The sequence below is a fragment of the Equus przewalskii genome, chromosome 3, assembly GCF_037783145.1.
Source record: "Equus przewalskii isolate Varuska chromosome 3, EquPr2, whole genome shotgun sequence".
Taxonomy (NCBI): domain Eukaryota; kingdom Metazoa; phylum Chordata; class Mammalia; order Perissodactyla; family Equidae; genus Equus; species Equus przewalskii.
This window is the reverse complement of record NC_091833.1, coordinates 33,177,785-33,201,685: the sequence shown is the minus strand read 5'-3', so window position 1 is coordinate 33,201,685 and position 23,901 is coordinate 33,177,785. Positions and strand designations below refer to the sequence as shown.

At 56.8% G+C, this 23,901-nt stretch overlaps 2 long non-coding RNA genes across 2 annotated transcripts; one reads left to right on the top strand and one right to left on the bottom strand.

Moving 5' to 3' along the window:
* Nucleotides 1-311: 311 nt before the first annotated feature.
* LOC139082250 (uncharacterized) lies at nucleotides 312-1,812 on the bottom strand. The gene is made up of 2 exons (XR_011538059.1): nucleotides 1,680-1,812; nucleotides 312-1,107 (listed from the first exon to the last, which is right to left on the bottom strand). It is a non-coding gene; the product is annotated as an uncharacterized lncRNA (long non-coding RNA).
* On the top strand, nucleotides 363-23,617 carry LOC139082249 (uncharacterized). Its single transcript, XR_011538058.1, has 3 exons — nucleotides 363-645; nucleotides 22,375-22,920; nucleotides 23,160-23,617. It is a non-coding gene; the product is annotated as an uncharacterized lncRNA (long non-coding RNA).
* The last annotated feature ends 284 nt before the right edge of the window (nucleotides 23,618-23,901 follow it).

Sequence of the window (23,901 nt, the reverse complement as noted above, 5' to 3'; positions counted from 1 at the left end):
ATTACGCAGACTCAGATGTGCAAACTTGCACCCAAGCGTGCCTTCCCACTCACGCATACACAGTGCTCAGGCTCACTCACACACAGTAGGTCCACAGGAGCGTAAATTCGCGCCTACCCTCACTCACGTGTACTCTAGCCACGCTCGGATCCGAGCCCACAAGTAACCCAGTTGACCCCCTCCCCCATACACACACTGAAAACCCGCCTATTTGGCCCCGGAGCCCCGGTGTCCCCACTTTCCGAGAGCAGGTTCTGATTTCTCGTAGATGGTAAAGGCCCTGGCAGGAAGTTTATACGGTTCAACGTAAACACGTTCTGGGGGGTTCTTTAATAATAATAATAGAGAATTCCGCGTGCGCCGGGGGAGTTGGCCTAATGCCCCTGTGGGCTCGGCCTGCCGCCGCCGCGGGGGCCTCTGACACTGCGCGCCCGGCCAGGTTCCGGAAAGCAGTCTGCGCGGGCGGAGAGCGCGGGCCTGGGTGGCCCTCGCGCGCCTGGCTGCCCGCAGCAGGGGCTTCCACGCACGCCTTCCCCCGCCAACCTCGCAGCGCTGGGGTTCGGGCTAGGACCGGGGAGGGGGGACAGTGGCGCCGAGCGCAGGACGGCGCTGGAGCCGGGCGCAACGCGGTGCGCAGGGACCCAGGTGAGTGCTGCTCGCGCGTAGACTGAGGGGCACCCGGCCGGCCCCTCGGGCCAGGGCCCAGGGTTGGGAGGAGGGAGCCGAGGGATGTTTTCGAGGGTCGTCGCGAGGAGCCAGGACGCCGTGTCCTGGCGCGAGCTGGGGCGAGAGGCTTGTGCCGGGCTCGGAGTGCGGCCCGCGGCGCTTTTCAAAGCCCACCGGCCTCTCGGGTTTCTCTGGCCTCCTCGTCCCCCGCTGACTCCTCTCCTCGCTCGGACGCCTGCAGCGTCGGTGGTAGACGCCTGGTCGCCTTCGGGGCGCCTGGCACGTCCTTGCGAGGAGCTGGGGGGCTCGCCTGCGTAGCCTGCCGGGCGGTCGCCGCCTTCCCCGGTGGAGCCGCGCTCTCAGATGACAGTCACCTTCTCCGCGCTGCGCTTCCGCCCGGCGCTCCGGGCCTCGGCTCCGCGCGCAGAGAGCCCGGCAGGCCTAGGGGAAAGAGCGAGTGTGGGACGTGACTGCCTTGTGTGTGGTTGTGTCTTCACGCAGGTAATTGCGCGCTGGCGGACCCACCTCCACTTTACACAGTCCGGCCAGCGTCCACGGACCAGACACCCCGAGCGCCGCGCACGGCCTCGAGCACATCTTCCCAGAGAACACCCCTCGCACAGCTCAGGCGCCCCCAACCCTCGCACGAGCGCACAGCCTGCCCACCGCGGAGAGCACACTTTCGGTTAAGGACACACACTCCTTCCCCGGGCGTTCGCCCACGCACAGCCAGCCGCACGCGCGCAGACAGTCGCACGCGCGGCCGCTCCACACGAGCGCACACGCACACACACTTTCTCACATTCTCTCCCTCCATCGCTATTTTTTTTTTTTTTTTTTTTTTTTTTGCCAAACGGCAGCTGCAGGCTAGGAGGCCCCGGCGGCGCCGGGAGGGAAGTTCCCGCGAAGGGGTCGCTACCGCCAGCTGCTGGGAGCACATCTGGCCTTTAGAAGAGAGGCGAGCGGGGGAGGCAGCCCGGCTCCCGAGCTAAATTGGGGGCAGCATCGCTTACCCCCGCGGCTCCCAGAAAGTGACAGTCATGGCTCCCGTTCTCTCGCTCGCCCCCGCAACGGAGCCCTCCAAAGTGGGGGGCTCTGTAGAGCGTGAAGTTGGGGGCCCCTTTTCCCAGTGGCCGCCTTTCCTCTTAGGCCCTCCCCAGCTGGGAGGGAGCGGCCGGCAGGTTCCATCTGTGGCTACGCCCCAGGTCAGTTTTCTTCCCTCCTGCACATCATGTCTCTCACGCGCTCCCCTTGGGGGCTCCTGTGTGTTGTGGGGTGAGGGTGCTTCCACCTTCCTGGGGAGGAAGTGTGAAGTCGGGGCCCTACCTGGCCTCCACTTACCCCTCAGGCTCTGACACCAAACCAGACTCTGCAGGGGAGGGACAGCAGTCACCGGGTCCAGGGAGAGGGGGCCAGCCAGTGGCCGCGGAGCCTCAGGCATGTGGGAGATGGAGGCTCTCCCCAGCCCCTAATCCCCACCGAGGGGGGAGGTAGAGGTGGGGGCCTGAGAGAGAGGGAGAAGGAATGGGCTCCTGCTCTGTAATTTGGAGGGGACCCCCCTCAATTCTGGGAAAAACCACAGCCACAGCACAGAGGCTTTCCCACGGGCCCAGAGACTATGCTCTCAGCTTTTAAGATGCCCCGAGAGCTCTCCTGATCTTGCATTTTGGGGATGGGGAAACTGAGACCCAGTGAGGCCCTGGCCTGGGTCACCCAGGGCTGCCAGGTGAACCTCCCTCCACATTTCCTCTCTAACTCCAAGGACAGACCATCATTGCATTTACCGGATGCCTCATTACAGGCCAGGAGTGGAGAGAGTGGGGTTTGGAAAAGCTTCTGTCGCCCCACACACCCCAGGCTTCCCAAGTTCAAGGGCACAGAGAGACCCATCCGACAACTGACGGGGATAAAATAACAACCACCACAAACACGATAGTGATAATAGGACTTCTCACTTGCTGGCCACGCACCACGTACTGGTCATTGCCTTACAAACACCCCCTTGGATGTTCTTAACCTTTCTCTGGGCCGTGAATCCCTTTGATAAACTGTTGAAAATTACATCCTATCCCCCGCGAGGCTCACACCTGCGACGTCTGTGGAATAATTTTAAAGGCTTCTCCAAACACCTGGAGCCCACCCACGAGCCCATGACCTCCCATCTTTGGACCCAGGACCCTGGTTAAACGCCCCAGAGATGCTTGTTTAATCTTCACAGAAGCCCCTACCAGATCATCGTTACTGTCCCTTTACAGATGGGGCTCAGCAAGGTTACCCATGTCCTAGGTCACCCTGCAGAGCCAGGATACAAACCCAGGACTGACAGCAGGACCAGGGATGAAGCCTGGGGCCGCGGGGTGCACGCCAGCAGAGGCCAGGCAGAGAGACCCTCTCCCCCCAGACTCACGGTCACCGTGGAGGCTGACAGCCTCCACGGTGCAGAGATGTGGCATAAGCTCCTTGTGTCTTCGTTTCTTTTGGGGGGAAGGGGTTGTTCGTTGATTAATTTTTTTCCAGCTTTATTGAGATATAATTGACACATAACATTGTAGAAGTTCGAGGTGTACAATGTATTGGTTTGATACATTTATATGTTCAAAAGGATTTCCACCATTGAGTTAGCTGCCACCTCCATGCCGTCACATAGTTACCATCTCTTTTCTGTGGCGAGAACATTTAAGATCTACTCTCTTAGCAACATTCAATTATATGATACAGTGTTATTAGCTCTAATCACCATGCCAACCTTCACCTAAAAAAAATGGGACGAATAGTGGGATGTATTTCTTAGGGCTTCCGGAAGCCTTGGACAAGGCGGCAGGGAAAGGTGGACAGTCCAACAGAACCAGCAAAACCCGGGGCCCAGCTGGAGGGGCGAACGGAGCAAACGCGGAGAGGGAGGGGGCCAGCTTTTCGGTGTTCACTTAAAAATCCGTGAAGACCCCATCCCGTCCCACAGCAAATCTGCGCCTCCGCGCGGGCACCAGGAATCCCAAAACGGGGAGGGGGGTGTAAAAACAGACACGCCTGGATGTCTCCCACTCCCCAAGCCCAAGGTATTTTTACTGGCTAATTGCTTAACTGAAGCCGCCCCGGCAGAGAGCGCGCCGCCGTAACCCGAGCAGGGAACCAGATCCAGCTCGGATCGTGCCCGGGCCGGCCGCGCAGGCGGGGGCAGGGGCGGCCGCCGACCACCCACCGCGAGGGCAGCCGCCCTGCCCGCCGCCGCCGCCGCCCCTGCTCTGCATTAGCGCCGGCCTGCGCCTCCCTCGCCCCTGCTCCCTCCAACTCCTTCCAGGCGACGTCCAAAGGCGACACAAGGTAGGGCGGGCCGGGCCCTAGACCTGAGGTGGGCGTTGGGCAGTACAGAAAGCCGCCTGGCCTGGGGGCGTCGATAGGGAGAACCGAGGGGCCGATAGGGTGGGATATTTGTGGCTGAGGATGTGGCTTTGGGGACAGGGGACTGGGCGGAGAAATGTCAGGGTCAGGAAGAGACAGAGCGTGCTCCCTCCCCCGGATTATAAAATGATCTGTGCACAAAATAAGTAGGATATTTCTCTACACACTCGAGATGTGCACACATATCGTGCATGCCAGTATGCATGATATTGCCCAGAGGGGCAAGAACTGTGGACCGAGAGAGGCACTGAAGACTCAGGCGGGTGCACAGCATAAGGGCTGTGCGCCCAGAATAGCGTGAGGCATGCAAACAGAACACATTTCCTACGCTGAACGTTCTAAGACGTGGGTCCGGTGCAGTGACTGCGTGCATAGTGAGTGTTTTAAGATATGAACAATATAGCACATTGTGTATGCAGAATATTCGTGCACACTGTGAGGTGTTCCATACACAGGACATTCTAAACGTGTGGAGCATAGCAGGTCACACATAGGGTATAGTCTGGGGGTGTGTACAACATAATGTATTCCAGACCTAGAATATTGTCGGCTCTGCAGACCGTATGATATAGCATTACACAGACTGCTGTAGGGTGCGTGTGTGATAGAACGGGTTATATCGTACATGGTATGGGTTTACACGAACCTTGTAAAATACGCACAATTCCACGCCTGTGGCACAGAACAGCGTGGGTGATTGTAGGCGATGCGGTGTGCATCCTGGGGACCACATATGGCAAGGAGAGGGGTCTGCATGGTGGCACCCTGTCTCCCCAGGCGTCAGGCAGCGTGTGGACAGTAGAGCATGGCGACGGGAATGGAAGGCTGTCAGGAGGTTTGCATGCGATCTAACACAAAAATAAAGACGCGGTGGTCGCCCAGCTAACGGTTATCGAGGCCTGGCTGTGCCCTTCAGAGGCACCCTGAGGTCACTGCTAGCAGATGAAACCCCCACTGTAGCCCTGTGAGGCAGGGTCTGTTTTGATCTCAGGTCCTGAGGAAGCAGAATGACTCTCCCACTTTGTTTTTGTGGTGTCGGAGCAACTTTTCCTCGCTTTGTCGTGCTGGAGAGAGTGGGCGGTTCGTGGAATGGGATGGAGATGTGGGGACGGGGCATCTTCTGTATGGGTCTTGGAGAGGCTGTGAGCTGGGGACGAGGTGACCCTCTGTCTGCATTAGGCGCAGAGAAGATGCAGAGACAAGAGATGTGTATAGAATGGGCACCGGAAGGGGGCCCTGAATCCTGGGGGTCCCCAACGCCCGAGTGTGCCAGGGCCTTTGGGAAAGCTCCTGATTGGAGCTGCACACCCACACTTCGGGGCGCTGTCCCCCCGTGTGCCCATTGCTACCTAAGCAAACTTCAAACCAAGGTAGTCTCATTGTCCCCTCTTGTCAGTAGCAAGCCAGATTCTAGGGCCCCTGGAGACTCTGCATGAGGGTATCCCAAGGTGAGGGAGAGAGGGAGGCGGCACCCCTGGCCTTGCCCAGCCCTACCAGATGCCCTCAGCACCCCACCTGTGCAGACCACCAGGGCCAGGTTTGGGGAGCAGCTGGGGCAGGGGTTACCCTGCACCCAGGCCCTGGCAGTTAATCTCCCCTGTCAGCTGTACATTAGAGAGAGGTTCATATTTTGGTCAAGAAAAAAAAAAAAGCAGCTGGTGTGTGCGCTGCTGCAGCCTGAGCTTGCCGCCTCCACTTGGCCCTTTTACCCGAAAGCACGCATTTTCCATGACGTTCTTCAATGAAATATTTGACAACATTGCAGCCCAGGAATTTACAGCCCTCTTCCCTGCGAGATTTTTGGGAGTTTTCTGGCATTAGCAGTGCATACTGCTCTAAGAAACAGAGCGCTCTGGGGACATGAGCGTCCTGGGCTCCCAGACGGATGCCTGGCGCGGCTGCAGCTCCCCTTCCCACAGAGGCAGCCTCCAAACCATCCTGATATATTTTTATCCCCGCTGCCTGGACGGCCATGCTCAGAAAGATGGCGGGATGTTCCTGCCAGCACGGGGGTGTGTGAGGATGTGTGTGGGGGGAGCGTGTGTCCCTCAGATTTTGTTTCTGAGCAAAGGGTCCACACAGAAGGAGAGAGCGGGTGCTCAAGGTGCAACAGAGACATGGGGACTGTCACTCTCCCAGTGGCCATCTGTCCTTCTGAGGTGGGAGTGGGGGACAGTGTTGAGAGAGATGAAAAAGGAATGCGTTTCCAAAAAAAGAAAATCCCCACCAAACCCAAAGGAAAATATAAATTAAATTTCAAGGGCCAGGTATTCTGTTTCTCAGATTTGAGGGGGAGATCAAATAAGACACACATACAACCCCCTAGGGAAGAGGGAGTTAGAACAGAGTGAGACCCGGGGAAACAGGGCTGGGCGAGACAGGGAGGGGAGGGGGGTGTGCTCAGATTTGTGTCTTAATGAAAAGCAGCAATTTTCTCCCAGAAACCTGCCCGTGTGTCTTGAAATGCGCCCATCGGTCTCTGATAGCTGGCACCGCTCTGTCTCTTCCCGTTTAAAGGGTGTTAAAAATGAGGAAAACAAGTGTTATTTTTAGGGAGAAACCAAAATCCGCTCAGCCCTGGCCCAGCTCAGGATGGGGGAGAGAGGACGGGCTCTACCTGTTGGAGGGCGTGGCCCACAGCCAAGGGTTTGCTGAGAAAAGGGAGGTGACACCCTCTTCCCACGCCATCCCCAGGTCTGGCGTGGGTCCTTTTGTGCCAGCCGGGTTGTAACTTCGCTGCCCCAGGGCCCCTGGAAGGATTTCCACTTGGGCATGCATGGGCTTCCACGGCTTTGCTGGGCCTGCTTTTTGCACAGTTGACTAGAGAGCCAGCTCTTGTGTGTGCGTGACATGGGTGAGGGCGACACAGCTCCCGGGAAGTCAGCTGGCCGGGTTGGGTGCTGGGCAGCCTGCCCTGTGTACTGGAACAGAGACACACATGGCCAGGGGACACGGAGACCCCCCTCATCCCCCGCCCAGAGAGAGACCGCAGATACTGTGTCATCAGAACCCAGAGACAAGCAGGTCAGAGAGGCAGAGACTGAGGCCCCAAGAGACACACAGAGATTGTGAGCAAATCAGGGAGAGAGACAAGAACAGACCAGAGCAAAGCCAAGGTTGAGAGAGAGAGAGAGAGAGAGAGAGAACTCACATGGATGGATGGATTCCCATGGTCTGCTTCGGGCTGTGGGGGCAGCTAGAAAGCTAGGGGCCATGGCTGGGGTCAGACAGGAAGGCCCAGACTGCAGGGAGGAGTGTGTGTAGGCGGCAGGGGTGGGGAGAGACAGAGACAGAGACAGAGAGAGAGACAGCAGGGGACAGGGAGGGCGGAAGCAAGAGACAGAGAGAGGGGCCAGGGAGGGAGGAGGAGAGGGGGAGAAGGGGATGTCTGGGGCGCAGCCCCTGCTGGGCACACCCTGGACAGCCTCTCTGGGGCTCCAGGCCCTCGGGCAGGCAGTGGCCGCTCTGACCTCTCTGACCTTGGAGTTGCTCTGCATCCACTTTTCCTGGGGGGGCCAGGACCTCATCCTATTTAGCCCTGGGGTGGGGCTTTCCCAAGAGAGTCTGGCAGGGTCTCTGTAGGGGCCATTTGCAGAGTCCCAGGGGAGGTTTGTGAGTAAAGGCCGAGGAAGCCAAGGGCAAGGCAGACCAGGAGAGCCCTGGCAGATGATTTAAACTCTGGGTGCCTCAGTTTCCCTATCTTAAGGGGGGATAACGTCAGTACCCATGCACAGAGCTGGCCTGAGGAGCAGAGGACAAGTGCTGGAAGGGGTCTATGCAGGGTGGCGGTGGGGTGGGAGTGGACACCGTCAACGGAACCATGGCAGAACTGCTAAACAAACAAAACCGCATGGAGACTTGGCTCCATTGCTGCGTGGCCCAGGGCTGGTGGCCTTACCTCTCTGTGCCTCAGTTTCCTCCTCTGCAGAACAAGAACAGTGATAGTCCCTCCCTTCTGGGTAGTTGAGAAGGGTCAGTAAAGGAGTCATTGTTAGCCTGGTTGTTATTGGTTGGGGTGCTGGGGGGACTCCTCACCCCTTCTCCTGCAGTCCCCGAAGACCTGTGGGGCCCCAGCCTGGGGAGTGAACACAACAGGGGAATCAGCCCATGTAGACTTTGGACAAGTCGCTTGTCTGTGGGCTCCAGTGACACACGCCCCCCCCCCCCAGCCCCCCGCCCCAGGCAGTATGGAAGGACAAGTAGCTTGAAATCCCCACACGGACTGAGAGAGCTGTGTGTCAGGTGGAGAGGCAGCTCCCGGGGCCATTTGATGACTAGGAACCAACTTCCTGACATGTGGAAGGATCCTGAAGCCTCAGGTGTGCTCGCCACTCACACATGGGCCAGGCTTGGTCCCTGGTCACCCTCTGCAGTCAACAGAGCCCCTACCTCCCCTCGTAGGGTGGCCTCCTGGAACAGGGCCTGGCCTGGCCGAAGACCTGGGTTAGAATCCCACTTCCCAGCCCTAGCTGCTGTGTGACCTCTGCACAGCTTCTTGACCTCTCTGAGCCCCCTTTCTCATTTGCACGACAGTCAAAGTAAAGGTGCCTCCGCCCAGGGCTGTTGGGAAGATGAAATGAGAGCAGCGTGGTCCTTAGAGGCTCACTGAGCCCGGCAGTGTCCCGGCCTGTGCTAAGGTGCTGCTGAGCCCACTTCACAGACTCGATAGCGAGGTACAGCGAGGGCTCCACGATTGTGCCGTCAGCTGTAAGACGCTTCCCTCCTTCCTCCCGACCCTGGGCTGCCATTGGCAAATCCAGGAAGAAGACGGAGACTGTCACCCCCCTAAACTCAGAGGCTCCACCTAACGAAGCCCCCAGCTTTCCACCACAGGTAATACCAAAATAACAGCCTCCAGCCCGTGTCCCGCCCTGTCCCCACCCGAGCCACCGGGCAGGGGGGGTGAAGCTGAGGGCTCCCGTGGAGGCCCCCCCAACACCCACCCCGCTTCCCAGCACCCTCCCCGACCGTCCAGTTTCTGAGAAAGGCCGGGGCAGTGGGCGGTGGGGGCCTGGCCTGGACCTGCACCCGGCTTGCATCCTGCTGGGGGGCTCGTAGCCCCTAGACTGCCCCCTCCCAGGGTGCTCAGGGGAAATGTTCACCTCCCTCTTTTGGTGGCACAGAATTGGGGCAAGAGGGCTTATGGCTATGCAGACACTGGAGCAGCCCCCACTTAGCGCCTTGGAGGCTGTGGGGTCCCTGAGCCCCCGGGGAGCCGACCTCCAGGGGGATTCCTTGGAGCAGGGGTCGGGCACCAGGTCTCCCTCTGGAGTGATTGCTGAACACCCCGCCAGCTGCTCTCCTCTGCCTAACGGTTGGAGCTCCTTGCGTGGAAAATGTGGCTTTGTCCCTTTTTACTATTATTATTTCTGCCTCTGGCTCAGTGTCACCTTCTTACCAGCCAGTGGCTTTCCATGCGGTAGAATTTAAAAATCAAACCAAGGTGAAAACTTAAAGCGGCCACTCAAACTTTCTAGTCCTTTTATTTTGAAACGTCTTTTCTCGATGCTTGAGATCAAATCCGTGAACGATTTGATCTCACGCTAGCTGGGGTTCGTTTTTAAAAGTAATTACCTTGGGGTGCCTGGTTTTCAGACGTGCATTTCATTTCTCTACCCGGGCACCAATTAATTTTTACCCTGGGTGTTTTTTCTTAATAATTACCAGCAAAAATTCTCCCTCTGACATGGGAAGATGTATAAGACCGCTATTTTAAAAAGCATAAACCTCCAAGTATTTTAAACATGTTGTTAGATTCCCAAGGTCAAAATTGATCCTTTTATCTCGCTTTTCCTCCCACCTCCCTTTTGGCTGTTAAAACTTGAGAGTGAGTTAGGTCCACGTGGCAGCTGCAGGCAAAGCTTCCCCCCACCCCCACCCCCCGGGGTCATTCCCACCTCCCCAAATTGGGCTAAGACCCATTTAATTCGCCATGAAAACTAACGCAATTAGGAATCAAATTCACTCTTTTTTTCAAAGACCAGCAATAAGCGTTCTAACAGCCTCCTCGCCACCGCCCCCGGGTTCTCCGCCGCCCAGCAGCATTTTCCGCAGGACTTCGCTTCGGGGCAGCCGCCCTTCGCCACCGCCCACCTGCCCCGGACTCCTCTCTCTCTCCCCCCTCTTCAGGCAGCCGACACTCACTCCGGTTTGCGAGTCTGACTCGAGCATTCTTTACGTTGCCTCCCAGAAAAGAATCGCCGACGGCTGGCGTTCGGCCGAGGCGGTGCCTGGGACTCGCCGGAAGCGCGCAACGGGTTTCTCCCGGCGCGGACCAGGCCCGGCGGGGCTCTGGGGGCGCCGTCCCCCGAGGTCGGGGCTGGCCCTGGCTGCGATGCGGCTCCGCGGGCCCCGAGGCCCCGGCGGCGGCGGCGGGAGGGTCCCGGGCAGACCCGGCTGGTTACTGCCGCTCTCGTTGTGCGACGAAGCAATTATTTTCCCCGTGGTTTGGGCTAATGATGGGTTCTGCTAGCGTGAACGCGGTGTTTATTTTACCTCGACCATCCCGGGAAAGGGGGCGCGCGCCTGGGCACCGGGTGAGGGACGCTGGAGCTGCAAATGGGAAAACTCTCAGGCTGGGGAAGGGTCTCGGTGGGTGGGGGCAGTGGGCACCCCTTTCTCACTCGCTGGGCCCTGCCTCGGTGAGAGGTGACGGGGGGCTCAGCCTTCTCCAGCGCGCGTCTGAGCAGAGGCTGGGGGGCCTTGGGCAGCGGGGCGCACCTGGGACTCACGCTCGCGGAGGGGCGCCTTCTGGAGACCAAGTCTGCGCGCGTCTTCAGGCCCCGACGCCCCACTTTGACCGTGGTGGGACTGCCCAGCCTGGGATACCGCGGCCGCCCGGCGCAGGAAAGAAGACGGGCATATAGGAAGGTTCTGGGCGCTGGACTCCGGATGCAACCCGGGTTGCCGCTAGAGGGTGACGCCTGGATCGAAGTCTAAGGTCCCCGAAGCTTGGGTGCCTCCAACCGGGTTGGTTGGTTGGTTGGTTTTCCCTGCGAAGCCGGGAAATGCCTTTTGAGTGCAAGATTGTTTGGGACGTGTCTATACTGGTAATGGGAACTAGCGGATGCCCAAGATTATGCAGTCATGCAAAGGGCAAAATGCACATCAAAGGTCTACTGTTTGGACTATTCCAGCTACGTGGCTTGGGACCGGAACGTATGCGGGAAACTGGCTCTGTTTGCCACCTGCCCGTGCCTGCGTAGACGAGCCTGGAGCGGGGTCACTGGACCCGTCGGGCTGATTTCTCAATGCAGCTTCCAAAACTCTCCTAATTCTTAATTCGGGCGGGCGTGGGGGCCGCAGTGGGGCTGCAGACGGGGGTGGAAGAGGGCGAAGCCCAGACAGACCCAGGACTCCCGCCGACGCTGGTCAGCTCTGATTTGGGGCTGGAGGAGATCCGGCTGGGCCCGAGGAACCCGCGCATACGCACCCGCGCGGGGTGTGGGGGTTGCAAACCAGAGATCCGGACTGCGTGAACGCGGACGGGGGAGGCCCGCACACAAACGAGAGCCGCCAGATGGTCACCGAGTCCACCCCCTCGCCCCCATTATTGCTCCACCGAAAGCCCACCCGGACAAGCGTGAGCCTCCGAGGCCGGAGGTCCCACCGGCGTCTCCCCCCGCCCCCCAGCTCCTTCCTTCACCCCGCCAGGCGTCCCGCCGAACGGAGACCGCGCTCGTTCCAACTCAATTAACTCGCTGCCGAGGCCGCCGCCGGCGACGAGCTCCTCCTGCAATTAGGGCCGCGCCGGCGAGGGCGGGGGCGGGGCGCGCAGGTAAAGAGGAACCAATTTGCCCCGGGGCTTTATCAACAAGTGGCTTAACTAGGAATTTACGTTGACAACTCAGCACCTCCGTCGGGGCTCCGGCGGCGGCCAGCCGGGATGACAAGCTGAGCTGTGGGGGGCCGCCCCAGAGCCCGGAGGCCTGAGGCTTCAAAGCCGCCCCAAGGCGGCCTCGGCCTCGGCCTGGGCCCCGCGCGCCGCGTGGACCGCGTGGACCTGGGCGCCCGGGCGCGCCGTGAGGGCAGGGGCCTGGCCGGCGGGCGAGCGCGGGCCGGTGGGCGCTGGGCCGTGTTTCCCGGCGAAGTAGGTGGCCATGTATATTTTTGTTCAAGTGGTGTTTATGTTAATGAAAAAAGGATGGAATTACAAACAGCCCGCCGATCGCGCTGCAGCCGCCGGGGCCTCGCGGTGCTGCGTCCAGGCCCAATCAAAGGGGCGCGCGCGCTGGGCCCGCTCCGGACCTTTGGCGGGACCTCCCTCCCCCTTCCTCTAACTGAGTGGAATTGGCATCCCAACCCCCCACCCCGCAGTAGCACAGTCAGGTTTCTGGATAAGAAAAACCCGAATTTAAGTCCCGCAGCGCCTTTTTTTTAAAGCGCACCCAGATAACTGGGGCGGGTCACTCGGGTGGGGGTTCAGTCTCCCTCCTCCCTCTCACGGCCGCCTTTCCCTCTTCTTTTCTTTATTTTAAAATAATATAATTAGCTCTGGCTTTGACATTCGCTTTCCGGCCTGGATGACTTTTTTTCTGGGGAAAAGCAGTTGTGTTTCCATAGGCCGCTCCAAGGCCCCCATCCCAAGAGGAAATGTTCTCTCTTTCTCAGCACCCACCGCTCTCTTTTCCTCCCTTGGTTGGAAAGGACCGCGGCGGCGCCTGGCGGCTTGTGACTCCTTGTCTTTAGTTAAATGAGAACCCAGAGTAAAAACAGGCGGGACCCAGCTGGAAGGAGAGCGCGCCCGCAGCCGGTGGAGAGATTCCGACGGCGCGGGAGGCCTGCCGTGGCCGGCGGGACGGGTGTCGCCTGGGCCAGGGGAGCGGGGCTGATGCGGGACCGCGCCCCGCGCGGATGCGCAGCGCCCTTCCTCTTGCAAACGCATCCCCGGCCCCTTTCCCAACACTATGCGGCTGCGTCTCCACGGGCAAAGTGAAACAGACACCGGCGAGTGGCTAGCCCGGTGGAAAATTCAGGGCCTTGTCTAATCTTTTCCTAGAGGACCTCGTTCTGGGGAGATTTGGCTTTTCCCGGTACATTTCCACAGCTCTTCACCACACTCTGCTTGTGTAGACGCTGCTGGCCGCCCTTTCCAATCAGCTCCGCTTCGGACTTGTCACATAGGGTGCCCGGCCACTGCAGATGGAAGGCGGCGGCCTAGAGAACACCCTGGCCTGGGGCTTCCAACCTGGAGAGTGGGCTCTGCCAGCAGCCTTGGGGCCACATCCCCCAGTTTGAATCTCTGCTTCCCCCATCACTACAAAGCAGACGCATTACTCAAAAAGGCTTGGAAGGCCAGGCTCGTTCTGACTCAGCAATCTGCCTGGATCCCAGCAGTAAAGAAGTGGAGAGAACCAAAGGAAAAAAATTCTCTCAGGGAAGAGGGAATTAGGAGGATAATTACTCAGCTGAATTAGAATTCTGCGTGTAGACTTTCTCCCATCTGGGGGAGAATTGTTCTTAGGGCGATTCATTCTAACCCCTAGATTTAGGTGGAGTGTGTGCACGTGTGAGGGTGAGTTACACGGAGAGAGGACCTCTGTTTGAGGACGGTGGCTCCTCTCTCCTCTGCCACCTCAGGGTTCCCTGCCAACTCCTGGAAACTGACGTGGGACCCCTTTGATGGGGTTGGGAGGGTGGATCTGTGTGCCTCCTGCATCTTAGGTGATGGAGTCCATCACCCTGCTGTGTGTGCGTGTGGGGAGCATTCTTAACTTGAAATCAAAGCATCTGGAGGTGGGAGGTGCAAAACCAGTTGTGTGGGTGCATTTGGGGGAATAGCAGCACCATAGCTTTCACTGGTCTCTCAAAATCCCTAACAACTGCCCCCCCCCCCAAGTAAGAACCACCAAGATCCGACAAATTGGGCCTAAGTCAGTTATTGGCACCCCTTTCTTTCGAAGAGTTGCCATTTGTCAAACTCGTGCACTCCGCTGACACTCCCTTGACGGGTTTTGTAGCCTTGACATTGAGCAGAAGAGGGAAAAATCCAGGAGGGGAGCCGGGTGCCGTACAGCACCCTCCGCTGCTGCAGGCCGGAATCCGCCCCCTCTCCTCTGGGCACGGGGTCACAGGCTCCTGGCCGGCCACGTTTTTCATGCAGAAGCGCTGGGGTCGCAGGCCCAGCGGTGAGAGACCCCGGCGCAGTTGCTCTCAGAGCTTCTGCTGGGCTCCACGTCGCCAATTTGTCTGCCAGCACGTGTTTTATTCGCTCAATAGCCTTCAGCAGGTGCCGGGTCGTCAGCATACCCGGCTCCCCTTGCGTTCTGGCCAGCCACCTCAAGCTGGCATTTAGTCTGTCACGATTGGTGGCCGATGTGCATTCCCAGCCGTGTGCCCAGCTGACCTTGTGTTCTGCCCGTGGGGGTGGGAGTGGCTTTGCTCTGAGGGACTTTGGAAAGCAGGGGGGCAGGTGAAAAGAGGGAGCGGGTCCCGTGAGGGCTGCTCTCCAGGGTTAAGCTGTCTCCCTTGTCCACCCACACAGAAGGGTTCCAGAGGCAGCCCCGGCCAAGGGCCAAATCAGCCACACTTGGCTGCTGAGCCTTCACCGCCCTGGCGGCCTGGCCCGGGCTCGGGGGAGCCGCTTTCCCCACCCGCACCACCACCACTTTCTCCGGGGCTGGTGGATTTCAGAGCCGAGCCTTGAACTCGCCTTCAGGCTGGCAGGGGGCCCCTTCTGCGCGTCCCAACCATTTATTCCATCCTGCAATTAAACCCGAGGTCAAATATCTCCTTAACGACGCTATCAGGCCGGCGGCTCATTATGGCGTATATTTAGCCGTAAACTACGGGTTGTAGTGAGGAGGAGATGAAAATTATTGTGTTCTGGGAATGAATCCTTTTAGCAGAAACCAGAGCTGTTATTTACCAGGGAGAACTAAGTACAGGCTCGGCTTCCAGGCGACCCCAGGCAGGACGGAGCTGAGCTTCCAGGCCCTTTCCGGCTTCGCCTGCGCCCCCGCCCCACGCCTGGCACCGGGTGCGGCCTCCGTGCTGCTTCCCGAGGGCCAGAAGGCGCCGCCTCCGTGCGCACTGGTCTGCGGCCGCTGAGGAGCAACATCACTAAGTGGCAAAGAGATCGTTTACATCCACCGCGTCTGGTCTTGGCTCCCAAATTCCGAGTTCCCGCGGCACCGTTGCTTGGTTTGCAAGGAGAAAGCCATTGGTAGTGTTGTAAGAATGTGGCACAGCAACCATGCGAGGAATGGTCTGGAGCTTGGTATGGTCAACACATGTGACTTCTAGAGTGGGTCTACTTCCACTGTGCAGCCTTGAATGAGTTACCCAGCCTTGCTGAACCTCAGTAGCTTAATTTATAAATGGAGAGAGAAGTCATATCTCCCCCCCCCCCCAACTCCGGGAGGCTCAGAGAATCAAATCACATATTAATGTGAAGGCTGGAGCCTAGCTCCTGACTCAGGCTGGAAGATCAGTAAATGGTGGCCAAAAGAAAAACCAGGAGGATGCTGGTAAAAAGCAACTTTACAGGCTGATGGAATGAATGAATGAATGAAACCACTTATGTCAGAAGGTGTGGGAGGTTTGAGTCCAGGGTTGGACAGACCCAAGTTTGGATGGGGCCTGGGCCCTCACCAGCTGTGCCCACCAGTTTGGGTAACTTACTTGCCCTGTCTGGACCCCATCGTCCTCATCTTTGAAGACTACCAGACCCACAGTTGCCAGGAGTAGCTGAGATCCACTGCATGGTCTCCAGTGAGGAGCTCCCCGTGAAAGAAGATGCCCAAATGTTATCTCACTCCCTGCCTCCCCCCCCCCCGCCCAACATCCTGGATGTCATGGTGGCCCTGGTTGGCACCAGAGGCTTCCAGAAACACTGGTGACACTCGGCTTGGTCCTGGCAATGCTAGGGGGATGGGTATTTGTGTGGGTCCAAACCACCCCAAATTTAGCCTCTCAGGAAGTGACCGGGTGACCCACAAGCTACAAATATTTGGACAAATGAGACGAGGGAGTCCCCAGTCTAAATGTTTGCCCAAGACCTCCAAGGGAGTAGATTAATCATGAGGCTAATGGGCCCCTCTCCCAGGCAGGGCAGGTGTGTCCTAGAGGAAAGGCGCTGTGGCCCCCAACTCCTGCTGGCCAAGGCCCAACTTCCCTGGCTTCCAGGCTGGGCGGGACACCAATGCCTCCATCCCCTCCCTGTGGACGTCCTGCCCGGAGATTCTGGGAGCTCCTGCCAGATAGATGTGGGTTGTGTTGGGGCAAGTGCAGACCTCCTTGACCCCCCCTTTAAATACACACACACAGACACAGACACACACACATACACACACACACATACACACACACACCAACCAGATCCCCAACACTGCCTTCTTAGGGCAGCCTCCCACTGTCCTGGGGCGCTGTCCTTTCGGTTCACCTGTTTCCTTTCTTGCCCACTGCCCATCTGGAAACAGACAGCAGGGAGTCCCGGGGCCCTCTGAACTTGAGTCCTGCGAAGGGAGGGGTGCCAACGCTCTTTCTTCATCTTTACGCGTCGTGGCCATTTCTGGAGGTGTTTGCAGTTCCAAGGGGAGAGTGCTGGACTGTGTGCTGATGCTGTGCTGTCACTCACAGCTGCGTGACCTTGGCCGGGTCCCGCCCGTCTCCAAGCCTCTGCTGCTGCTTCTGGGAAATGGGGATTGCGTGTTGGCTCTCTAGAGGCTAGGCCTTCTACCTCTCATGTTCGGTGGTGTGACCCTGCTTCTTAGTTTGATTGGCTTGCCTCTTGTGGGGGCATCATCCCCGTCCCCAGCCCCATCACCTTCACGAAGCATGATCCAGGTACTTCACAGGTGTTCAAGCCCAAGGTCACTCTGGACCCAGGCTTCTTTGAAGGCTCAGGGACTCAGGGGGGTGGGGGACACAGGGAGAAACTCAACAGATTTAATCATGCAGAATTCCTATGACATGATGTTGCAAGATGTATTTTTTGTTGATTCATAGAAATATATATGTGGTTTGTTATTTTAAGACAATGTGCGTTAAGGGCTTGAGTTTCTTTGGGCTGCACATTGTGTTACCCAGGAGCTCCAAGAACAAAACCCAGAAAGAATGGTTGGGCAGGAAAGGCATAAACGTGTTGCTGGGTGATCCCACTCGTGTTCATTAGCCTCAGGTGGGTCCAAAAGCGCTGACTTCGACAAACTGTGGACTGAATCAGAAGCTGGGATCCATATGCAGGGCTGGCTTCCTTGCCGCTGTTCAGGTTGTTTTGTTGCTGGGAGGGTCTCCATCCGAGATGACAAATTCATTCAGTCTGACATGCTCTTGGAAGCACACTGCCTGTTACTCACGGCGGGAGAATCTGCTGCCCAAAACTTTTATTTCATTAGAAGCGTGTTTACTGTCGGGAGAGCTGGCTGCCCCGACGAGGAGCCCGAAGTACAATACTCCAATTGTGTCGTCCGGGGCCTCGAAATTGCAGTTCTTGCACAAACTAAGTCCTTTTTGTGAAAAAAGAGTTTTTCTCTGCTTTCTCCCCCTGTGGACATGAGCCTGAATGCCTTCCTTGTGGCCGGCTTGCTCAAGCAATGGAGGAAATCGCAGAAGATCCAGAAGGATGGGGTGTACTCAGACAGCTTTTTTCCCTTTTGGGATCAGATTTGAGTCTGTTCTCTCGGTTTAACACAGATTTTTGACAGCTGCCCTGTGGGGAGACTGACGCTGAGTACAATTGGCGTCTGGCCTCAGGAACCCTCACCCCAGTTTGTAAAACAGGATGAAGATGCTGAGACCACAGTGTTTGCAGAGCCTCTCTGCGTGGCAGCACCCAGCTGAGTGTTCTGTTAGCTCGTTTACTCTCCAAGCAACATTCCAAGGGTGACTTGGAGATTACCATCCCTGTTCTGTGGATGAGGTCATGGAGGCCTGGAGACCTGTCGTGACTTGTCTGCAGTCACACATTTCTGAGTGGAAGAGCCAGGGGCTGGTGTGGCACCGGGCTCCAGAGCCTCCCTCTGTGCTTAGGGGACCTGGGGATCCACTCATCAGCGCCACTGACACTGCATATCAGACTCAGGAGGAGGAATTCTGCCCGTGCAAGATGAAGGCGCTGCAGGGGATAGTGCGGAGGCTGGCGCCTGGCGAGGGTGGATGTTAAAATGAATTGCCCAATTTCCATATTGAGTTTATAGTTTCCTGAAAAATGGCTGACTGTAGACCACCCGAGAATCACTCCTGATGCTCTAAAAATTGCATTCTAAGGAATAAATGCATGGGGGGAGGGTGTTTTTATTCGTGTTTTAGTGTTTGTGCGACATCTGGAGCATCTGTGCTCGTGAAGGGCTCTTTTCCAAGCAGGATTTGCAAAGAGAATTTGTGACCCGAATTTGAAGCTAACTTTGGGATGAAAAGGTTTACTTGGACCGGCAATTGCATCACCATCAAAAATAGCTCCGTCCTCGTCTTTTAAAGATACTACGTGAAATACGTACAGATGGGGCTTGCCTCAAAATAACCCAGGGGCAAGGGGACCTGGGAAGGGATGGAGACAAGACAAGATTGCACATGAGTTGATACGTTGTTGAAGCCGACAAAAGGCAGATGGGGCTGCTTATGGTGTTTTCCTTACTTTTGTGTACTTGATTTTTTTCCATGGTCAATTTTTTTTTTTAATTAAAATCACCTTTCTTGAGCTCATAGGAACCAACATGGCCAGGTAGGTAGTGGGCCAGGGAGCTGTGCAGAGTTCACTGGTTATAAGGATGAATTAAACCCATGCACACATGCACGTACACAACACACACACACATACACACACTCACACATCCAGAAGAATAGAAAGGATTCCTAGACATTTAAAGCTGGAAGGAAACTTGATGTGGTTTTGTTTCCTTCTCTCATTTTGCAGTGAGAAATATGAAGACCAGAAAGGGTAAGCGGCTGATCCAGTTTGCACAGCAGTGGTAGTGGTAGTGTCAGGACTAGACTGCGTAACAACATAGACTTCTGGTCCTTTTTTTTTTTTTAACTGTGTCATGGAGCAGAAGAAAATAATTGAGTATTTGCTGTTCTATAAAATCACTGAAGCAGGCAGTCGACCAAATCTTATGCTCAGGGGGCTGGCTCGGTGGCACAGTGGTTAAGTGGGCACGTTCCACTTCTCGGCGGCCCAGGGTTCGCTGGTTTGGATCCCGGGTGCGGACATGGCACCGCTTGGCAAAATGCCATGCTGTGGTAGGCGTCCCACATATAAAGTAGAGGAAGATGGGCATGGATATTAGCTCAGCGCCAGTCTTCCTCAGCAAAAAGAGGAGGATTGGCAGTAGATGTTAGCTCAGGGCTAATCTTCCTCAAGAAAAAAAATCTTATGCTCAACACCTGGATAAAAAGGTGAACAAAGCAACGAGCCACCTGGACACCAACTATCAGGATGCTGCACTGTCTCGTGGCTGGAGCTTCTAGGTGGCGGGCTGTGTCTTCCGTTTTCTTAGGATGTTTTGGGATCTGCTGAAATATCTGTAAATGCAGTGGCTGGACGTTGCTCCCTCACACTCTCCTCATCTCTTCAGCCATCCCAGTCGTGGCAGGTGATATGCACTCCAAGTATTTACATAGACTGGGTCTTAAAACTGGGGGTTAGGGGATTCCAAAACCATCGACAGGCTGGAGGAGTGTGTTCTCACTGGGCCTCCAGAACTGACTCTGGAGCAAAACAGAATTGACCTGCCAAGAGAGCCACATGTTTCTCTCACACACAAAGCAGGAAGTCGCCCCTGGATCTACTGAATTAAGGAACAGAGCTGTGCCTGCGGTCCAGGATCAGGAAGTCCCCACCCCACTGGCCTCTTGACCCCCGGAGACAGGTGACTGGAGGCTGGAGCACCGCCCCAGAAAGCACCGAGTCTCCAGGCCTGCACGCGCCCACAGAGCCCAGCCCCCCGCCCCGATGCCAGGGTGCCTCCCTTCTGCCTCCTGGTCTTGTGCGAAGGCATCTCGCTGGCTGAATCTCATTCACGTCCAGCACTTTGGCTGCAAGGGAGTCTGGGAAATGTAGTTCTTTACTTTGCAGACCAGGAAGTCACGTGAGAACGGAGGAGTGCATGCTGACAGCCAATCAGATGCAGCACCACGGCAGCACAGTCCCTCCCTGTGCCCAGAGAGGGCTCTGTTCATGGCACGGGCCGAGCACTCGACCAGCTGCCTGTGATTGGCTGGAGGTGTGGGCCTCCGTCTCCCTGCACCTCGGCCATCGTCTGTCCCCAGCATCCAGCACAGTGCCAAGCACATACATGAAAAGGACGCTTTAGTTCTGTATTTGTGTCATCAGTCCATCTAGTATCCACCCATCTATTCATTCAGTAAATATTTACTAAGCACCAGGCGTTGCCCTGGTGGTTAATAAGGAGCTTCCATTCTGGTTGGGAGAGGCAGACGATTAACAACAAGAAAGGACAAATCAACAGGAAAGCTAATTTCCAAGAGACTGAAGTGTGATGAAGCAAACAAAACCAGGCAGTGGGAAAAGAGGGGTGGGAAAGAAGGGCACATCTGAGGTGGTGCCATTTAAGCTACGGCCTGGAGGACAAGGAGTGGGACAGGCAATAATCAGGAAGAAGAGCGTTCTACCAAGAAACAGCACGTGCAAAGGCCCTGGGGTGCAAGCAGTGTGCTGTCTTCCAGGATCCAAGAGGAGGCCAGTCTGGCTGGGGTGCGGGGAGTAGAAAGCAGAGGAGGCAGAGAGGGCTGGGAAAGGTGGGCAGGGCTAGGGTGACCCTGCTGGTCTGGAGGGCCAGGAAAAGTGTGTGGATTTCTTCTAAATGTGATGGCCAACCGTTGGTGGTTTTTGACAAGGAGAGTGAGTTGGTGTCTTGGTGGTTTTAAAAATGTGTCTGCAATTCTTTGATACCCCTTCTCTCAGAGGGAGTCCAAGGTCAGTATGACCCTCACTTGAACCTGGGCAGACCTTTGAGACTGCAAATAGCATGTGGCAGAAGTTACATCGTGTGACTTCCAAGGCCAGGAGAGGAAAGGAGGTGGCTGCTGTCTCAGGACACATGCCTTTGGAGCTCAGATAGCCTTGTAGGGAGTCAGGGTACTCAGAAGGCCCGGTGCTGGAGAGACCATGTGCAGAGGCCACATGAAGATAAGAGAGATGCCCAGAGCCCCCGCCACCCCGGCCCCCACCCCACCCTTCCAGTCTCCCGAGCTCAGGTGGGAAGTGAGAGTGAAGAAGACGACCCACGCCCAGCCCCCTGCGACTGCGCCCACAGGAGAGCCCTCCAGCCAGAGCCACTCAGCCCAGCCCTCTCGAATTCCTGACCTACAGAAACTGGGTGAAATAGTAAAGCCACTCCATTTTGGCATGATTTGTTATGCAGCAGTAGATAACCAGAAAAAAATTCTATTTACACTTTGAAAACGAACTCTTTATTGAAATAGAACATGTACACAGAGACGTCCACAAATTAGCTCGATGGGTTTTCTCAAAGGCAACGCACACTCTAAGTGGCGAGCAGACGCAGACACATCATCCGCCTCCCCCGGCAGCCCCTCGTGCCCGGCTGCCATCACCACCACCCTGCAACGGACCGAGTGTCTGTGTCACCCCAAAGTCCGTATGTTATAATCCTAGTCCCCAGTCCCGTGAAGGTATTTGGAAGTTGGGCCTTGGAGGGGGAACTAGGTGACAAGGGGGGAGCCCTCCTGAATGGGGTTCATGCCCTCACAGAAGAGACCCCGCAGAGCTCCCCGGCCCTTCCGCGGCCGGGTGAGGACACAGCAAGAAGGCACCGTTGATGGACGAGGAAGTGGGCTCTCCCCAGACACCGAGTCTGTTGGCGCCTTGATCTGGGACCTCGCAGTCTCCAGAACTGTGAGAAATAAGTGCTGGGTGTCTAAGCCGCCCAGTCGACGGTATTTTTGCTCTAGCAGCCCGAGCTGACTCCGACGCACCCAAAGGGGAGCGCTCTCCACGCAGGCGCAGTGGAGTCCTGCCTCCTCGTGCGCGTGGTGTAAATGCCATGATTCAGAATGCGCGCTGTGACCTGGCATCCCTCCCTCTGTGGCATCGTGTGCGATTTGTCCGGGTCATTGCATGGAGTCGTGGTTTATTCGTCTCCACCACTGTCTGGCATCCCAGCGCACACAGGATGCAGGCTGTTGGTCGTCCTGCTATCGAGGGACTTGCCCTCAGTCCCAGTTTGAGACTATCATCAATCGTGGTGTTACAAATTTTGTAGCGCTTGACTTTTGGCAGACACAGATCTGTATTTCTGTTCGCTATTGTTGCCATGTCTCTTGACGTGTAAGAGACCACCGTAAAATGTAGTGGCTTACGACAATGACCATCTTCTTCTTCCTCAGGTTTCCGTGGCTGGCCTGGGCTCCGCCGGGCGGTTCTTCTGCTCTGTGTGATGCTCCATAGCATGAGCTGGGCTGGACGTCCAGGCCGCTGGGTCTCCTGGTTGCTGGTTGGTGCTGGCCGTTGCGGGGAGCTCAGCCGGGACTTCTCACCGGAGCACGTGAGTTCTCCCTGTGGCCTCGCCACGTGGCTCCAGCTTCTAATAACAGGGTGCCTGGATCCCCAGAAGACGATGTGGAAGCTTCCAGCCTTCTTAAGACCTGGGTTCAGATGTCCCAGACCACCATTCTATTGGCCAGAGCAGTAGAGGCCCAGCCTGGACTCGAGGGGAGGGCTCCATCTCTGGACAGGAGCCCGCCTTGCACCTCAGGCCGGGTGGCATTGTTGGGGAGCATCTTTGGAGCTTAGGAGCGAACCGTGGGGCTGATTGCCACTCGAGGAGGACCACTCTGGCTGCCGTGCAGAGAGGAGTGTGTGCTCAGAGTCCCCTGGGACTGAAGAATCACCTCCATGCCCTCCTCATCTTCACCTCGACTTCTGCATTAAAGGTCAGCCCTCCCAGGGCCCCTGGGGGTGAGCACTGACTGAGGGAGAATCCCAACCTCCCTTGGCCTCATCCCAACTGACAGACCCTGCTGCTCCCTCTGGCTTGGGTTCCCAAGGGCACACCCTCCTCCACAACCCAGACAGTGGCAGCGTGTGGACTCCATAGAAATGGAGAAAGGGTTTTTCATCCAGCTTAGCCAGAGATGGGCAAAGAAATTGGTTTTAAAATTGATGGAGACAGATACACAGAGAGGAGGACACCATGTGAAGACACGGAGACCTGGGGAGAGGCCACGTGACGGCAGAGGCAGTGACTGGAGGGAGTAGAATGCCGAGGACGGCGGCCACACCAGGAGCTGGGAGAGGAGCTTGAAATCGATCCTCCACCAGAGGCCCCGGAAAGAACCGACCCTGCCGACCGCTCGATTCCAGGCTTCTGACCCCGCAACCGCGAGAGACTCAATTTCTGCTGTTTTAAGCTCCCCAGTGAGCGGTACACGGGTGTGGCAGCCCCAGGACCGCGTACAGGTTTAGAGATCTCATTTTTCGTGCATATGTATGTATTTGTTCAATAAAAGAGATGGCATTATAAATCAGTGGCAGTGAATAAAATTCGTTAAATTGTGTTGGTTAAAAAAAAAAGACCGAATGTTGTCTATATAATTGATGTGCTCATAGAGATAAAAATCCAAGCCTTCATAGAGTTCCTCGTGTTTCAATTATTTCATTCCTTTAAACAACAATGTGGCTAAAACCAAGAGAAAACATTTTTTTATGAAACAAACAGAAAGGGTTCAGTGACTTCAGTGGGTTAACCATCCCACCGGCGTGGCAGTGGGGTGGGGGCTCCAGACAGCGCGTGTGTGGCGGCGTCTGTGGACCTTGGGGCTCTGCCCATCTCCAGGGGGAGGGGGCCTTTCCCAGAAGTGCTCACCAGCGCGCTCGGTCCCGGACGGCCGCAGGGCCAGCTGCTCCGGGACTGG